This window comes from Magnolia sinica, chromosome 10 (assembly GCF_029962835.1).
Source record: "Magnolia sinica isolate HGM2019 chromosome 10, MsV1, whole genome shotgun sequence".
Classification (NCBI taxonomy): Eukaryota; Viridiplantae; Streptophyta; class Magnoliopsida; order Magnoliales; family Magnoliaceae; genus Magnolia; species Magnolia sinica.
This window is the reverse complement of record NC_080582.1, coordinates 69,504,359-69,520,120: the sequence shown is the minus strand read 5'-3', so window position 1 is coordinate 69,520,120 and position 15,762 is coordinate 69,504,359. Positions and strand designations below refer to the sequence as shown.

Sequence of the window (15,762 nt, the reverse complement as noted above, 5' to 3'; positions counted from 1 at the left end):
CACTTATTTGTTGAAATAGGACCATCGTAGTTAGATACTTCCACTAATCCAATGGTCAGATAAATAAAATAAAAATATTTTTCATCCATGATGCATCAAAATCAATTTAGAAAACTTTACTTTAAAATTTGTTACATTCTAAGCATGCAATTTCTAAGTGCCTACATGCCGTGGTCACATTCCATCGAAGCATCAAAAGTGATGCTTTTTTTTGAAAGATAAGCAAAATTCATTAAAATCCAAAGAACTTAAGAGATACCAATAGCAAAGAAGAAAACCCCATCACAGTGAAGGAGAAAAAAAAAAAAATCGCTAGAGGCTTGTACGGAAGGAGATTAAAAACTAAAAGTGCATATCAACTAACAATAGAACAACAAGCTTAGTGGAGAATAAAATCTGCTTAGTCCAGACACCAGGCATGCCAGACAACCTAAAGAAAGTCCAGCCAGTAGTCCAAAAGCTTCATTTTTTTTTTTTTTAATCAACAAGAAAAAGCAAGATTGCCATTCACTACTCGAGGATAGGAATTACATGATACACTGGTTTTTAATTCTAACACTAGAATCTTTGTATCCCATAATAAATGGACCATGACTTAATCTTCTTAACTGGAACAATATTAGCATTTTGATTTGTGGCCCCCTTATAGACAAACAAACGGTCCACCTTCAGCTAAGACCAGTCCAAAAATTGGTCGGTCTGGATTACTGAAATCTGGGCCCACTTACAAGAATTTATAGCTCGTGTGTACTGTACAAATATTCGAACGTATCATATAGCTCTCAAGATGTTGAGATCCTTGTCGTCAATCTGACATCCAACCTGCATCTTTGCAAATGATGGGTGGTCTGTAGTTCTGACAAGTGGGGCCCATGTTTCGGTAATTCAGACAATTAGTCCACTTTGTCAAACGGTAGATGGATACTTAAATGTCCCGGATGAGATGACACCTCAACCACCCATTTTCCTTAGTTGAATGTGAGCCGTTATTAAATATATTTCCATTCTTAAGCGTCTATCATATAAAAAAAGTCATTGTCCTAGGAAGATCACCTTTTGGAATAGTCAATCTGTAGTGGGATGTGACAGATGAGTGGTTCGGATTGCCTTATCATGGACCCCACTTGAAATAGTCGAAAACCCTTCTGGGTCTTAAATTGGACAGCTGAGGTTGGTTTTAAATCAAAGACACGGTGGGATTATCAAATAGGTCAGGCCAAGCCAACTTAGATCCAACCAATAGATAAATGGGTGGTTTTGATCATCTTATCTGGACCCGACTCAGACTCGACCCATCTGGTTAAATGTAGACCCGCTAATTAAATGGTCTAGTTAAATAACAATAGATCAGGCCCATTCATAAAATGGGGCCACTGTTTATATCTTTGTGGCCCAAAAATCAAGCTGATCAGGTCGTCCACTGTTACCTGTGTACGAAAAAAATTATTGATGAGATTGACACTAGCCACCTGTACCACATGATCATAACAGTGACTTTTTACCATTGAGCATACCTGATGGACCCACTTGCGCTTTTTTTTTTTTTTTTTTATGTTTTCAAAGGCCTGATGAAGAATCTGGATCTTAGGGCCCGATTGTTAACGCTGAATTTTTGTACTTAATGCCGAATTCCAAAGATTTTTTGTTGAAAATTTTCCTTGATTGGAATCCTTTACGTTGAAAATTTTCCTTAATGGGAGTCTAGCTTAATGGGGAATGAAGAATGTGATTTGTGATTATTATTTTTTTAATTCAAAATTATCCTTTAGGAGAGATATTTTCTCCCTTAGGTTATCCACATCCCAACTTTTAACATGGGGCACTTATCTGAGCCCACTATGATATATGTGTTTCATCCATTCCATTCATACATTTTTAAAGATCATTTTAGGTCTTTATACAAAAAATGAGAAGAATATAAATCTCAGGTCGACCACACCACAAGAAAACAATAGTGACTGGATATCCACTATTAAAATTCTCCTAAGGGCCAATATACCTTTTATTTGACATCCAATCTGTTGATTAGGTCATATAGACCTAGATTTATTGATCCAAAACTTTTATGGCCCCCAAAAAGTTTTTAATGGTCGATGTTCATTCAACACTGCTTTCCTGTAATGTGGTCCACTTGAGATTGGGATATACCTCATTTTTGGTCTCATACCGTAAAATGATCTGGAAACATAGATGGACGGCATGAATGAAACACATACATCATGGTGGGGCCCACACAAATATCATGTTAGATGAAACACATACACCCGTTTCCGCGGACACGAATTGCGTATTGAGAGGTTGAGTAGCGAGACTCGCTGCTGAAGTAACTTCACCAAGTTATGTGAGCCCCATCATGATGTATGTTTTGTATCCACACCGTCCGTTCATTTGGAAATGTAATTTAAGGTAGAGATCCAAGGAATGAGTCAAATCCGAAGCTTTAGTGGACCTCACCACAGAAAATAGTGGGGAGAGTAACATCCACCATTAAAAACTTAAATAGGCCATAAAAGTTTTTCATCAAGCTGATATTTGTTTTTTCCCTTCTTTAATATCTGTGTTAACTTGTGAATAGGTTGATTTCAAGTAAAAATCACAGTGAGCATTAAGAAGGTTTCAACAGTAGGCATCAATCTCCCCACTTTTTTTCTTTTTTTTTTTTTGGTGGGTTCAGTAAATATTTAGGTATGCCTCATTCTTTAATTCATGTCCTAAAATTAAATCTCCAAATAAATGGACGGTGTAGATAAAGCACATACATCATAGTGGGGCCCACATACATCGCAATGGGCCCACAAAACTTGGTGACATCACTTCGGTAGGGAATCTCACTATTCAACCTATCAATAGCTAATCTGCGACCAAGTAGAATGCAGATTGGTTGGTGTACCTCATACTAGGTATATAGTTGTTGTATTGACGTCAGTAAGTTTTGTGGGTCCCATCATGAGGTATGTGTTATGTCCAAACCATCCATCTATTTGGCTAGCCTTAATACTAATATTAAGGCTTGAGTCGGAAAAAAAAAAAAGATACAAAACTATCAAAGTGGGCCTTATTTGAAGGTTTTGTTGCTACTGGTGCTCAACACTACACAAGATACATAGTGACAATCTTCCCGAGGAATTAAGTGCCTTATGAATAATGATATTTTAGTTTTCTATTAAGTATTTTAGTTTATTTAAATTAAATATAATAATTTATTTTCATTTAATAAAAAATAATTTTTTTTTATAATGTAAAACATTTCCAAAGGAGAAATAAGGGCAAATGTGTCTAATTAACATATATCAAACATTTAAGATGTTTGTTAACAAACAGGTTGTTACTTAATTTTCAGACTTCAACCATAATTATTAAACAAGTTTTTTGACTTCAGATTTCAAATTCGGTCTTTAGACTTCAGATTTAATAAACGGGGCCTTACTAACCCACTTCTGAGGGGCTACCATGGAATGTTGACAGTTGCTCAGTTGAGCTTTTTCTCGCCAGTTTCACAACGCTGATGGGAAATTGCTAAGAAAGTCACAAGAATCTTGGGTGTATGGCAGATGTTAGTGGTGGCCCACCATATCAACAATTCCAATCACCCAAGATTTCTTGCCACGTGTATGATGGAAATGGTCAAGGTGGGATATAGAATTTACGTGGCCCACTTCTTTGATGGAACATAAAAGAGTAACCAAAACATCTAACAATCACAATCACTAGATCAACAGAGATTTTTTGTACAATAACCCATTACTTATCATGATTGTGACAACATCCTCTTTGTACAGTTCTGATCTCCAACTAGGGCCGTCAGTTTATTGGCTGGGGCCCAGAAAAAGTTGAATTGGCCCATCAAGATAGGCCCAGTTTGACTGGTCCAAAATCCTGTCCCAAATCAAATACCTGAACAACCCATTCACATCCCTATATATGGGCCTATTTAAGAGATGCCCACTGATTGAATGGTCCAAATCAATCAACTGCCCACATCAATGGGTTTGTGCCAATCTCGTAGGTAGGGTTGTAAACTGGTCGGAAACCAGTAGGATGTTGCAATATATATCCTGGCCCAAATCAAACACTTGAATGGCCCCATTCACAGCCCTACCTATGAACCATTTAAGAGATGGCCACTGATTGAATAGTCAATTATTGATGTCTCAAATCTTTCAACGACAAAGTCAGAGTCTGTTGATGTCATTGACAGAACGTTCGATGCCATCGAGAAAATCCGAAAATCTCATGTTAGTTATTGGACACATTGTAGTGTTCTACTTGATGCCATTGAAAGGGTTCGATGTCATCAACGGGCCGTCGATGCCATCGAAGTCTTATCGAAGATGCCATCGGAAAAATCTAAAAATCCATGTTTAATCATTGGAACGAATTGGTGTTGTACTCGATGACATTGAAGGTGTTCGATACCATCGACCGGTCATCAATGCCATCGAAGTGCCATTGAAGGTGTTATCGAGCGTACGCGCAAAATTGCATAAGTGCTAAGATTTGTTTCCGATTTCGATTGTGATTCTCATATGCTATATATATATATATATATGAGTGTAATTGGGATTTGGGAGGAGAAGAGGGCTTTTCAGATTGATGATTTAGATATTATCTAAAGAAGTCGAATATATAAGACGTTTATTATCAAAAGATGGATTTTAGTCAAAGAGTTCGGTAATTGAATATCAAACTAGTATTTAATTAAAATATTAAAAAATAATTTAATTACCTAATAAGATTAATAAAAATACTTAAAAATATTAAAAAAAATAATTTTCATAACATAATTATCTAATATTAAGGTACAAATCCTAAAACACTTAAATAAAAAAAATTACTAACTTTGACAAAAGATAAAGTCAATTAATAACAATAGTCACTATATCAACCCCATCATCTATATCAATGTTATTCAACAATGTAGAATTTAATGTATGATATATTATTATTTAATATTTTAATTAAAAATACTATTTATTAAGTAGATTATGAAAAATGTTCTTGGCTTAGCGGGTATGTATTCATGTAATATATGTAAGTGGGTAAATTTTTTTTAATCAAGTTAAATATTTCATATTTATATCCGATGAGTAAACGAAGCCCATTTGTAGTTCCAAACGGGCTCGAGAAATTCCAGCTCATTACAATCTATATATTTTTATGCATTCATGCAAGTCTGGATGGATCCTGTGAAGATGAAATGTTTCCGATTCGCAGGGCAGAAGGTATGGTCCACTAATTGTAAGCACGTGGATAATGGAGAAAATGAAAATTTATTAATTAATGGTAGTTATATGAATGCATATAAATTGAGGAGGGTTCATGGTATGGAGATTCTAACCCTTTCCAAAAATGGACCTAAAAATTAGTGAGCCATGGGTTAAGATCTCCATAGATGGACAACCCAAACCTTCCATTCAAGAGTGGCAATGGGTCCACCAGGTTGAACTTTGAACCTAACCCATCTCCAAAACAGGCCAGGAATTCTTGGGCCAACCTGACCCACGACCCATTATCTTGTGACCTGACCCGACTCACTTAAAATTCATCAAACCCAAGCCTGACCCGATCGGACCCATTTTGTTATAATCGGGTGGGATTTCACCAACCCGACTATTATGCTGGCCTTGTCTAATTAGTGGATGCATACAAACATACATATATTAAGTGCATGTATATCTAATTACTGTCTATTAATTTGTGTTGGGTGATGGGTGATCTTGCCCCGCCCATTAGTTAGGTTGTGTTAGGAAGGGTTCAACCCCAGCCCAACCAGTTTACTTAAATGGTCCATATTTTATAACCCAAGCCCAATCCACCATATAGCTAAGAGCAAACCCTGTATCCCCATTAGTGGATCAGGCCACTTACTTTCATAAGTAGAAAACTAAGAGCAGTTCAACAAAGCCATGGGTTCAGCCCAGGATAAAAATAGATGGGCTTGGGCATGGGATTGGACTGAGCCTTTTAAAAGAATATCTACTGACAGCTGACACTGGGCCTGGCCCATTTATTTTGCAGGCCTAAAATTGGCCCAATGAGCCCAATTTCTTCCTATCACATCTAGTGGGCTAAGCTCATTCTCTTTGGACCATCCATATGGACCCATATATCCTTTAACATTTTTTTAAAAAAAAATGCATTTCAGTCTTCTCAATTTCTTGATGCCACATGCTGTTTATTTTAGATGAAAACCATGTTCATTTAATTAATTCTTCTTTTCAAGAAATGTCACTAGGAATTGCATTTGGTAGAATTTCCATCTAGTGTTTGACAAGTTATGGAGCCTTGCACTTATGCAATATAGATAATTAGTCATCTTGACACACACACGTATATAGAAAGTATATACCAAGGGATCCTATTCTCAAGTAGCTATACATGATTACACTATTGGAATATAATCTCGTCTTAAAAGATATTTACAAAATTCTCTCCCCCGATACTGTGGGGATATGTTAATCATGCACATCTAGCATTTAAAGAGTCACAGGTCCTTTCCAAGAGCCTTATGTGAAAAGACTTGCAAGTTATTATTGGATTTGTAGAGATGGTATGATGATAAGACCGATTTCACCTTTTCTCTCGTCATATAGATTTGATCATGATGACCATGGGTCATAGATGGACATGTTGTAATGCCATAGTTAATATGTGGGAATATTTTAAACATATATAAATATTGGTAAAAGGAGGGGGATTTATACGATTGTCCTTGAAATTTTACAAGGGGATACAATAATCACTGACCTGATGTTCCGTGACAACTTAACAAGTTGTAGAATAGAATTGTGGTTGCTCCCATTATTATCATGTGATCATCTTATGTTAGGGAACTAATGTCGAATCAGGATAGGTCTTCATCATTGGGCTATATAACTAATAGGTGTTTTTACTTACCCCACATACGAGTGTGAGTGTGCCATGATATATGAACTTATGCTCTTGAATGATTGATAAAGAAATTTTTTGATTGATTGCCTATGTGATTCGGCTTTGAGTTTTCAAAATTGCAATCTCACTTTTTTAGATTGTACTTATTCATACTTGATTGCACAAAAGATTGTTTTCTGAAAGTGATTTGAATATTGAAGATTGAAGATCACTTCATGTATGTTTTGTTCGAGACTAGAAAAATGTTGGTTGGGGGGTGTGTTGAGTGTGAAATATTAAATATTTTTCCCTATTTATATCTTGGTTTTATAAACATGACAATGTTTAATCGATTTAATTATGCATGTTTTCATGTACGAGGTGATTTCGAGAGCTTAAGGTGAAATTAATGTCAAAAGGAACATTTATGGTTAAAGGATTACTAAATAACGATTTTGATATTTGGAAGTCAGTAATGAAGAATTTGCATGCCAAAGATCCAAGAAAATCAAGTGATAAATGAAGAGAATTAAAGATTTGAAGTAAAGAAAAAGAATCCTAAAATTGTCGTGAAAACAAATATATTTCTGAAATTGTCCTGAAAAGCATATTCTGAAACTCTGAGGTTATTTTGGTAAATTACAGAGAGTGCGTAAATTTGAAGCGGTTTAAACTTTAAGTCTATTTTAGAAAACTGCGCAGAGTGCGTAAATTTGAGACGGTTTCTAGATTTTTCCAACTCGGTGCGAAAGTTAGAATTCCACAACTATTAATAGGACTCCCTAGAATGTTTCAAATCATTTTCTAACCTTTGGAAAGGTCTCAATGAGCATACATAAGGGTGGAGTAGCCGCCAAAGAGTTTTTCTTCTTCCCTAGTTTATTTGTCATGCCTTGTTTAAGAGATTTGATTTCAATCATGTCTATGGTTTGCTAAACCTCTTAGCTAGGGCTAAGAGGTGAAGCTTCTAGTGTGTTTGAATGTTTATTTTACTTTGATTCTTGTTCTTATTGAACTTCATTGATTTTTAGTTTGATATTAAGGGAATATTTTTAGTTTTCTATGATTTATTGTGACTCAAATTACAATAGATGCTATGATAGCTTTAGATATCTTTTTTCTTGTTTTGAGATAGTGATATTAGTAAATCTCATTGTTTACCATCGTCTCCTGGGCATGGTAGGGTGATGGAATCCCTTCAATCATCACATTTCTCCTCCATTGAAAATTAGATCAATAAAAAGTTCAGATTTGATTTAAATTGCTTTATTTTTCAAATGAATAAGATAGTACTCCAATTCCAATTGTGTTCCTTAAATTAAGTAAGGTAACATCTTGATAGCTACAAGTGGATCATTGACACCCTAGTTCCCACCTTTAAATTCATAGTTTTAATCAACATTATTCACCAATATTATCGATTATTTAGATTTCAATTTTGACTTTTTTTAATTCTAGTTCTAGTTATTTTCAGAATACGTACAAGTTTAGTCCATGTGGATTCGACTTCAGTCTTACCAAGTTATTACTACATCGCAACCCTACACTTGGGGTTGTGAACAAGTTTTTAGCGCCATTGCCGAGGACTACGACTACGTTTTTCTAGAATTAATTGATATTAGAATTAGGTTAAGATTATAGTTAATTTTTCTACCATGTTTTTAGGTTAAGATTTTTTCTAAAATTATTTTCAGAAACTAACATTGTTTTTTATTATGTAGGATCCTAACATAGCAACTCTTATTTGGTAATTTTGTTCCAACCCTCTCTCTTATCTTTTCCAGATCTCTTATTTGTCTTTGTTTTTCTACTTTTCTTTTTAGGCTTAATTGTTTAGTTACTTGAGAGCTATGAGTGTTTCATGCCCAAGTGGGTCCGTGATAATACTCTACGTCTTTTGAATGAAAGAGGATTAGTCGAAAAGTTGTCTAAGACACCACTTAAGACCCTCTGAGTCAATAGAAGTGATGACTGCAAATCAACCTCAACCTTCAGTTAAGGAAGTTCAAGATAAAAATGAGGTGCGTAATGCACCCCCACCCCGTACTCTACAAGATTATTTACAACCGGTGGGGGTGAGTACACCTTCCTATATGATATTTCTATTGAATGCAGGAACTGTGGATATTAAACCAAGGGTAATTCAACTCCTCCCTAAGTTTCATCGACTAGAATCTGAAAGTCCATACTTGTATATGAAAGAGTTCTATGAAATCATATCTACATTATACTTCTCAAACGTGTTTGAGGACACAGTTAGACTGAAATTGTTTCCTTTCTATTTGAAAGAAAAGGCTAAGTCGTGGTTACATTCCTTAAGACTAAGGTCCATTAGCACGTGTGCTGAGATGACAAGGGAGTTTCTTAAAAAGTTCTTTCCCTATCATAAAACAAATACCTTAAGGAAAACAATCATGAATTTTGCGTAAAAAGAGGATGAGACCTTCTTCTAATGTTGAGAGCAATTTAAGGATCTTATAAATTTATGTCCACAACATGGCTACGAAACATGATGTATAATAAACTTTTTCTATGAGGATTGACCTCACCCATGCGCCAATTTGTAGAAATGATGTGTAATGAGGAATTCATGAATAAGGAAGTCGACGAAGCGTAGGATTATTTTGATAAACTTGCTGAAAATGCGCAATCATAGGATACCTCTTCAAAAATTACCACTTCTAAGCCTACTCAATCAAAGGAAATGGGAGGAATTTATATTCTAAAAGAGGAAGATGGTATAAATGAAAGAGTGGTGAAACTCATAAAAAAAGTCGAGGCCATGGAACTTAAGAAGGTAGAACCCGAAAAGACTGTGGAGGTTGTTTGTGGTATTTGTGCTTGCAACATACATACAACTGAGAATTGCCCAACAATTCTTACTTTTCAAGAGATATTGAACAAGCAATCAAATGTCGTAAACAACTACCAAAAACCTTTCAGTGGACCCACCTCAAATACATAAAACTCAAGCTGGAGGAACCATCCAAACTTTAGTTATAGGAATGGATAAACGGCTACTCCTCAAGGGATCCTTAAACAATTTCTGAATCAAAGGAAACCTCAAGAGAATCCGGTCTTAAAACATATACAAAAGCAAGAGCTTTTTAATCAAGGTATGTTGCAAGCCTTTCAAGACCTTACAAAGGCCATATAAGGGCTTGAAACAAAAAATTTGATTGGGGAGAAAGGGATCCTTCCGGCTCAGCCTCTCCCCAACCCAAAACAGCAATATGAAATTAGTGACCCAAGCTCTTCAAAACATATGGAGCAAGCTAAGTCTATCACCACTCTTAGGAGTGGGAAGACAATTGACAAATCTATTCCGGTGAGGGCTAAAAAGCCTAAGGACCCAAAAATAGATGAGAATGATAGACCTAGTAATGCTCCACATGGGTTAGAACCGGAACCTCAAAGTAAGCCGATTGCATCATTCCCTCAACGGTTGATTGCACCAAAACTTCTCTCTAACTCTCAGGATATTTTAGAGGTGCTTAAGTAAGTGAAGGTAAACATCCCTCTACTGGATGCCGTTAAAAAAATCCTTTCATATGTCATGTAAGACCCGTATCCTAGCCTGTATTGTTCCGTAGGCCTCCGTGGTCCTCCCAGTCAAATTTTGGCGACCCGCCATCTGTTATCGGGTTTGTGCACGATCCTGAGTCGTGTCCCGTATATTAGAGTTGACTCGACTCGAAACTTGCACCCTTGTGACCGAGCCATTACTGCGATTCCGACGCCGCGTCTCACGCACCGATGCGATACCCGGGCCAGGAGATGTAGGCCCGCGTTCAGTTTAAGGAAAACGCCGCACGTTGTAATCCCAAGAGAATGTTTAATCAATCATATCAAATGTCAAGTACTCTATCTCATCCTCAAGCATAACCACCCTCCCCAAAGTCAACTCTCTCTCTTACAACCAAGTACACACATCACTCACCCATTCTCTCTCTCTCTCTTACAACCTCTCTCTCTCCCTCATTTTTCATGCAACACACGTCCAAGCTCCATGAGAGAGCTAGGTGTAGCCCACCTTCCCACCACCCAATCCCACCATCCAAAGTCCATCTCAACCGTTGAATCGCACCCTTTGGAGCTTTAGATCGCATTGGCGGAAGAAGGAAGAGGAGATCGACGGTGGGTGATTTTTTTTAAATTTGATGATTAGAGGGCCCACATATGGTGGGACCCATCTTAATGTATGTGATTGTAAGCTAGAGGGACCCATAGTGGCAGGTCCCTCCACTACATCGTCTCTCTCTCTCTCTTTCTCTCTCTCTCTTTCTTTTGATGTGTGGCCCACCAATGATGCATGCATTTCACACATGTTGTGGGGGCCAGCCATGTAAGACTTGTATCCTAGACCGTACTGTTCAGTAGGCTTCCACAGTCTTCCCGGTCGAATTCCGGCAACCTTTGACCTTTATCCGACGTTTGCACATGACCCTGAGTTACAAATCGTTAACAAGAGTCGGCTCAACCCGAGACTTGTACCCTAGCGACCGCGCCGTCACCGCAGTTCCGATGCCACGTCTCGCGTGCCGAAGCGATACACAGGCCAGGAGATGTGGCCCGCGTTCGGTTCGAGGAAAACGCCGCGTGTTGCAAAACCCAAGAGAATTTCTATAACATGTCACCTCAATCCATCAATCAATCCCATTAAGGGTCAAGTACATGTCAAGTACACCATCACCTCTCACCCATCCCCAAGCAACCCCAAAAGTCAAAAAATTCTTACACCATCTACCCCAAAGTCAAAAAAGTTCTTACACCCATCACTCACCACATACATCACTCCATCACCCATCTCTCTCTTTATAACCCTCTATCTCTCTCTCTCTCTCTCATTTCTCAAACTCACCTTTCCCAAGCAAGAAAAATCACATGTCCAAAGCTCTCCCAAACATCCATGAGAGAGAGATTTGTGTGTGGCCCACTTCCTACCCCTCATTTCCCATCTCAACCATCAAAACTCCATCTCTTCCGTTAGGATCGAAGCTAAGGAGCAAAGGAAGCCAAGGGAGCAAGAAGAGTGGATGGTGGGAGATCTTAGACCCACATTTTTTATCCTTTTGTAAATTATCTTTTTAAGATCTAAGGGCCCACATATGGTGGGACCCACTTTGATATATGCTTGTATCCAAGAGGGGCCCATAGTGGTGGGGGCCCTCCGTTATCTCTGATCTCTCTTCCTTCTCTTTTTCTCTCTCGCCTTCTCATGTATTATGGACCCCATTGTGGTGAATGGTCCACGTCATCCCATCCGTAGGGCCCACCTTGCTGACCGTCTTTGGGTGGGCCTGGATGTAGGAGAAACACAAATATCAACTTGGGCCATGGGACCCTGGGCCACCCCACGAACCCACGTGATGTATGGGTTTTATCATCATCGTCCATCAGGGACAGTGAGACCCAGATCCATAGCTCAAGAGGTAGATTGGGTTTTGGTAGAATGAAGTGTCTATGTTGTTAAAATCATGGAAGTTGAGATTGAGGCCTAGTGGCTGGTTTGGGAGGGCAAAATTGAGATTTTCACTAATGGGTAGTGGTGCAACAGGACTAGGAGCCCATGCAAAAGGAGTAGTATTGGGGAGGTTGGGAGCGAAAGATGCGAAAGAGAAATTGTTCAGGTAGTTTGCAGGCCCTGTGATATAATTATAAATTTATTTTATTTTTATATTATATATATATATATATATATATATATATATATATATATATATATATATATATATATATATATATATTATAGCATTAAAAACTCATGATCCACACCGTCCAGAAACTGGACGTGTGGGAGCTACCCTAATGGATGTGCTTTGCCTTAGCCATCCATCTGTGTGGACCCACCCTGATGGCACGTGGACCCCAAAGCGTGGACCTCACCTTAATTTTTTTTACCTAGGCCATCCGTCCAGGCCAGGAGGTGGGCCACCTGGACAATGCACCTATCCAAACCGTCCGTCAATGGACGTCCAAGGCTGGGCATTTTATATATATATATATATATATATATAATACATGTGGTGGGCCCCACGTAGGACCCACCTGATGTGGGGATCTGATTGGTTGGTGTATCCCACACTAGCTATATAGCTACTGTATTAACGCAGCAAGATCTGCAGGTCTACCATGAGGTATGTTTTTATCCAAACCGTCCATCCAGGTCTGGCCCCGGACTAAGACAAATCCAAAACTCTGGTGGGCCACACCACGTGGACCCACCTTGACGTATGTTATGTCTCCACCGTCTGGAGGCAAGGACGGTGAGACCTACCTTAGTGTATATGGGTTTTATTCCCACCGTCCAACAGGCTGGGACGGTGGGACTTTCTTGCTGACATGCTGCAACCTAGCACGTGGGAGCCACCATGATGTGCGTGTTTCACCCCTTCCATCCACGTGGACATGGGGCCCATGTAATGTATATCCAAACCGTCTACTGAGGGTCCCACTACCTACTTAGCTGATGTACTAACGTCAGTAGATCAGTGTGTTGATCATGAGGTTTGTTTATATCTAAACCGTCCATCTAGACGGTGGGCCAGCAGGCCACACCAGCTATATGGCTGTTGTATCGACGTCAGTAAGTCGTGGGGCCCACATGAGTTATATGTTACATTTAAACTGTCCATCTATCAAGTGGACCACACTGCAGAAACAATGGTGAGTTGAACATCAACCATGGAAACCCTTTTGGGTCACAGAAGTTTTGGATCTATATGATATTTGTTTTTCCTCCTGATTCAGGTCTTTGTGACCGTATGAATAGGTTGGATAGAAAATAGCGTTATGGTGGGCCCTACCTTGATGATGTGTTGTATTCCACACCTTCGGTCTGGATGGTGTGCTGTGGAGCACACCTTGATGTATGTATTTTCAGCCAAGCTGTCCATTCCATTTGCCGGACAGGTGTGGCCCACCATGATGTATGCATTGTATTCTCACCACAGTGGGACCCACTTTGATGTACTTCACAACCACACCATCTATCTATTTTGGCTGCCACGTGAGGCCCAGATGATGTGTATGGGGCCCACTTGGGACGTGCAGGGCCCACCTTAACGTGGTGTTTATGCGTTCCATTCGGTGAGGCCAAAAGTGATGTAGTCGAGGCCCATGGGTGTGGCCCATCGTGATGTGTATTAGGCCCATGTCATGCAACCCATTGTGATGTGTATTAGGCCCAAGCATGTGGCCCGTTGTAATGTATGTGTGGCCCATTTGGTGAGGCTCATTGTGATGTATTTCCGGCCCACGTGCTAAGGCCCATTATAATGTATTTCCGGCCCACGTGCTAAGGCCCATTGTGACATATATGCGACCCACGAGTGAGGCCCGATGCGATGTAATTTATGGCCCATGTGCCGAGGCCCATTGTGATGTATATGCGGCCCATGAGTGAGGCCCATAATGAGGTGTATTAGGTCCTTGTGTGAGGCCATGGACCCACGATATGTTTGGCTCTATGTGGGCCACTCTTTGGGAGCAATGTTGGTTAAATGTCCACATTGATGGAAAATGATGTTAAATGTCCACATTGTGAACTTCCCCTAGGCCTTTTGTTGGGCCGATTCCGATTATCAAGGCCGATTCCGATTGCCGAGGCCGATTCCGATTATCAAGGCCAATTCCAATTGTCAAGGCCGATTATTGAGGCCGATTCAGATTACCAAGGCTGATTATTGAGGCTGATTCCTATTGTTGAGGCTGATTATCGAGATCGATTGTAGTGACCGATTATCGAGGCCAATTATCGATACCGATTTTGAGTATATCATCTGATATCGATTATGAGTAAGTGACAGTATAGCATCATGATACATACCCATACACATCATCTGCATGTTTGTTATGAGATGTGGTTGACCATTGCATATGTCATTGGTTTGAATTAGAGCCAATCTCAAAGTGAAGGAGGAGCTCCCAAATTCTTCAAAAATCAAGTTTCTCCTTTTCTGGGTTCTTTCTTCCAATTCTTGTTTACATAGTTTTATCTTATTTTTAGGAATTCATAATTTTTAGTTCTAGTTTTATTTCTCTTAGGTTGCGTCTTAGTTTAGTTTTCTTTCTTACATTGCAATAACATAGTTTATGTTAGGGCGTAAATCTCTGAACATAGAACTAGCACCTTTTGATCCTGAAATAGAAAGAACATTTCGTAGAAGATTTAGAAACATTCTATTTGAAATGGCGGACAAGAAAGGAATTAAAGCTCTTAGAGATTATTCAGCTCCTGTCCAATTTAATGCGCCTTCATGCATAGTGTTGCCAGCCACCACGGCAGCACACTTTGAACTTAAACCTGGAGTCATACAATTGTTGCCCTCCTTCTATGGTTTAGATAAGGAAGATCCATATCATCATGTAAAAGAATTCCTAGACATTTGCTCTACCTTTAGGTTCCAAAACTTTTCAGATGATTCGATCTATTTGCGCCTTTTTCCTTTTTCTTTGAAGGATAAAGCAAAAGCATGGTTGAATTCTCTAGAAGTTGGGTCCATCACTACATGGGACCAACTATCTAAGAAATTCTTAAATAAGTTCTTCCCTATTCACAAAACTAATGCTCTCCGTAGAGAAATTACTAATTTCACACAAAAAGAGGGTGAGCACTTTTATGAATGTTGGGAAAGATGGAAGGACTTGCTTCTTAAGTGTCCACACCATGGTTTTGAGAAGTGGCAACAGGTTCAATACTTCTCTGACGGTTTGACACCCCAAAACAGTCGCATGATTAATGCCACCAGTGGAGGGTCATTCATGACTAAAAGTGATGTCGAAGCGTGGAATTTCTTTGAAACCTTGTGTGAAAACTCCCAACAATGGGACTATTCAAATAGAGGTGAAAGAAGTCCTCAACCACAAAAGAAAGGTGTTATATATGAGATA

At 38.9% G+C, this 15,762-nt stretch overlaps 2 non-coding genes across 2 annotated transcripts; both read right to left on the bottom strand.

Annotated features, from left to right (window-relative positions):
- Positions 1–9,265: 9,265 nt before the first annotated feature.
- Positions 9,266–9,373, bottom strand: LOC131217927 (small nucleolar RNA R71). Its single transcript, XR_009157511.1, has one exon. It is a non-coding gene; the product is annotated as a small nucleolar RNA R71 (small nucleolar RNA).
- Positions 9,374–15,438: 6,065 nt separating this feature from the next.
- On the bottom strand, positions 15,439–15,545 carry LOC131217720 (small nucleolar RNA R71). The gene has a single exon (XR_009157311.1). It is a non-coding gene; the product is annotated as a small nucleolar RNA R71 (small nucleolar RNA).
- Between the last annotated feature and the right edge of the window lie 217 nt (positions 15,546–15,762).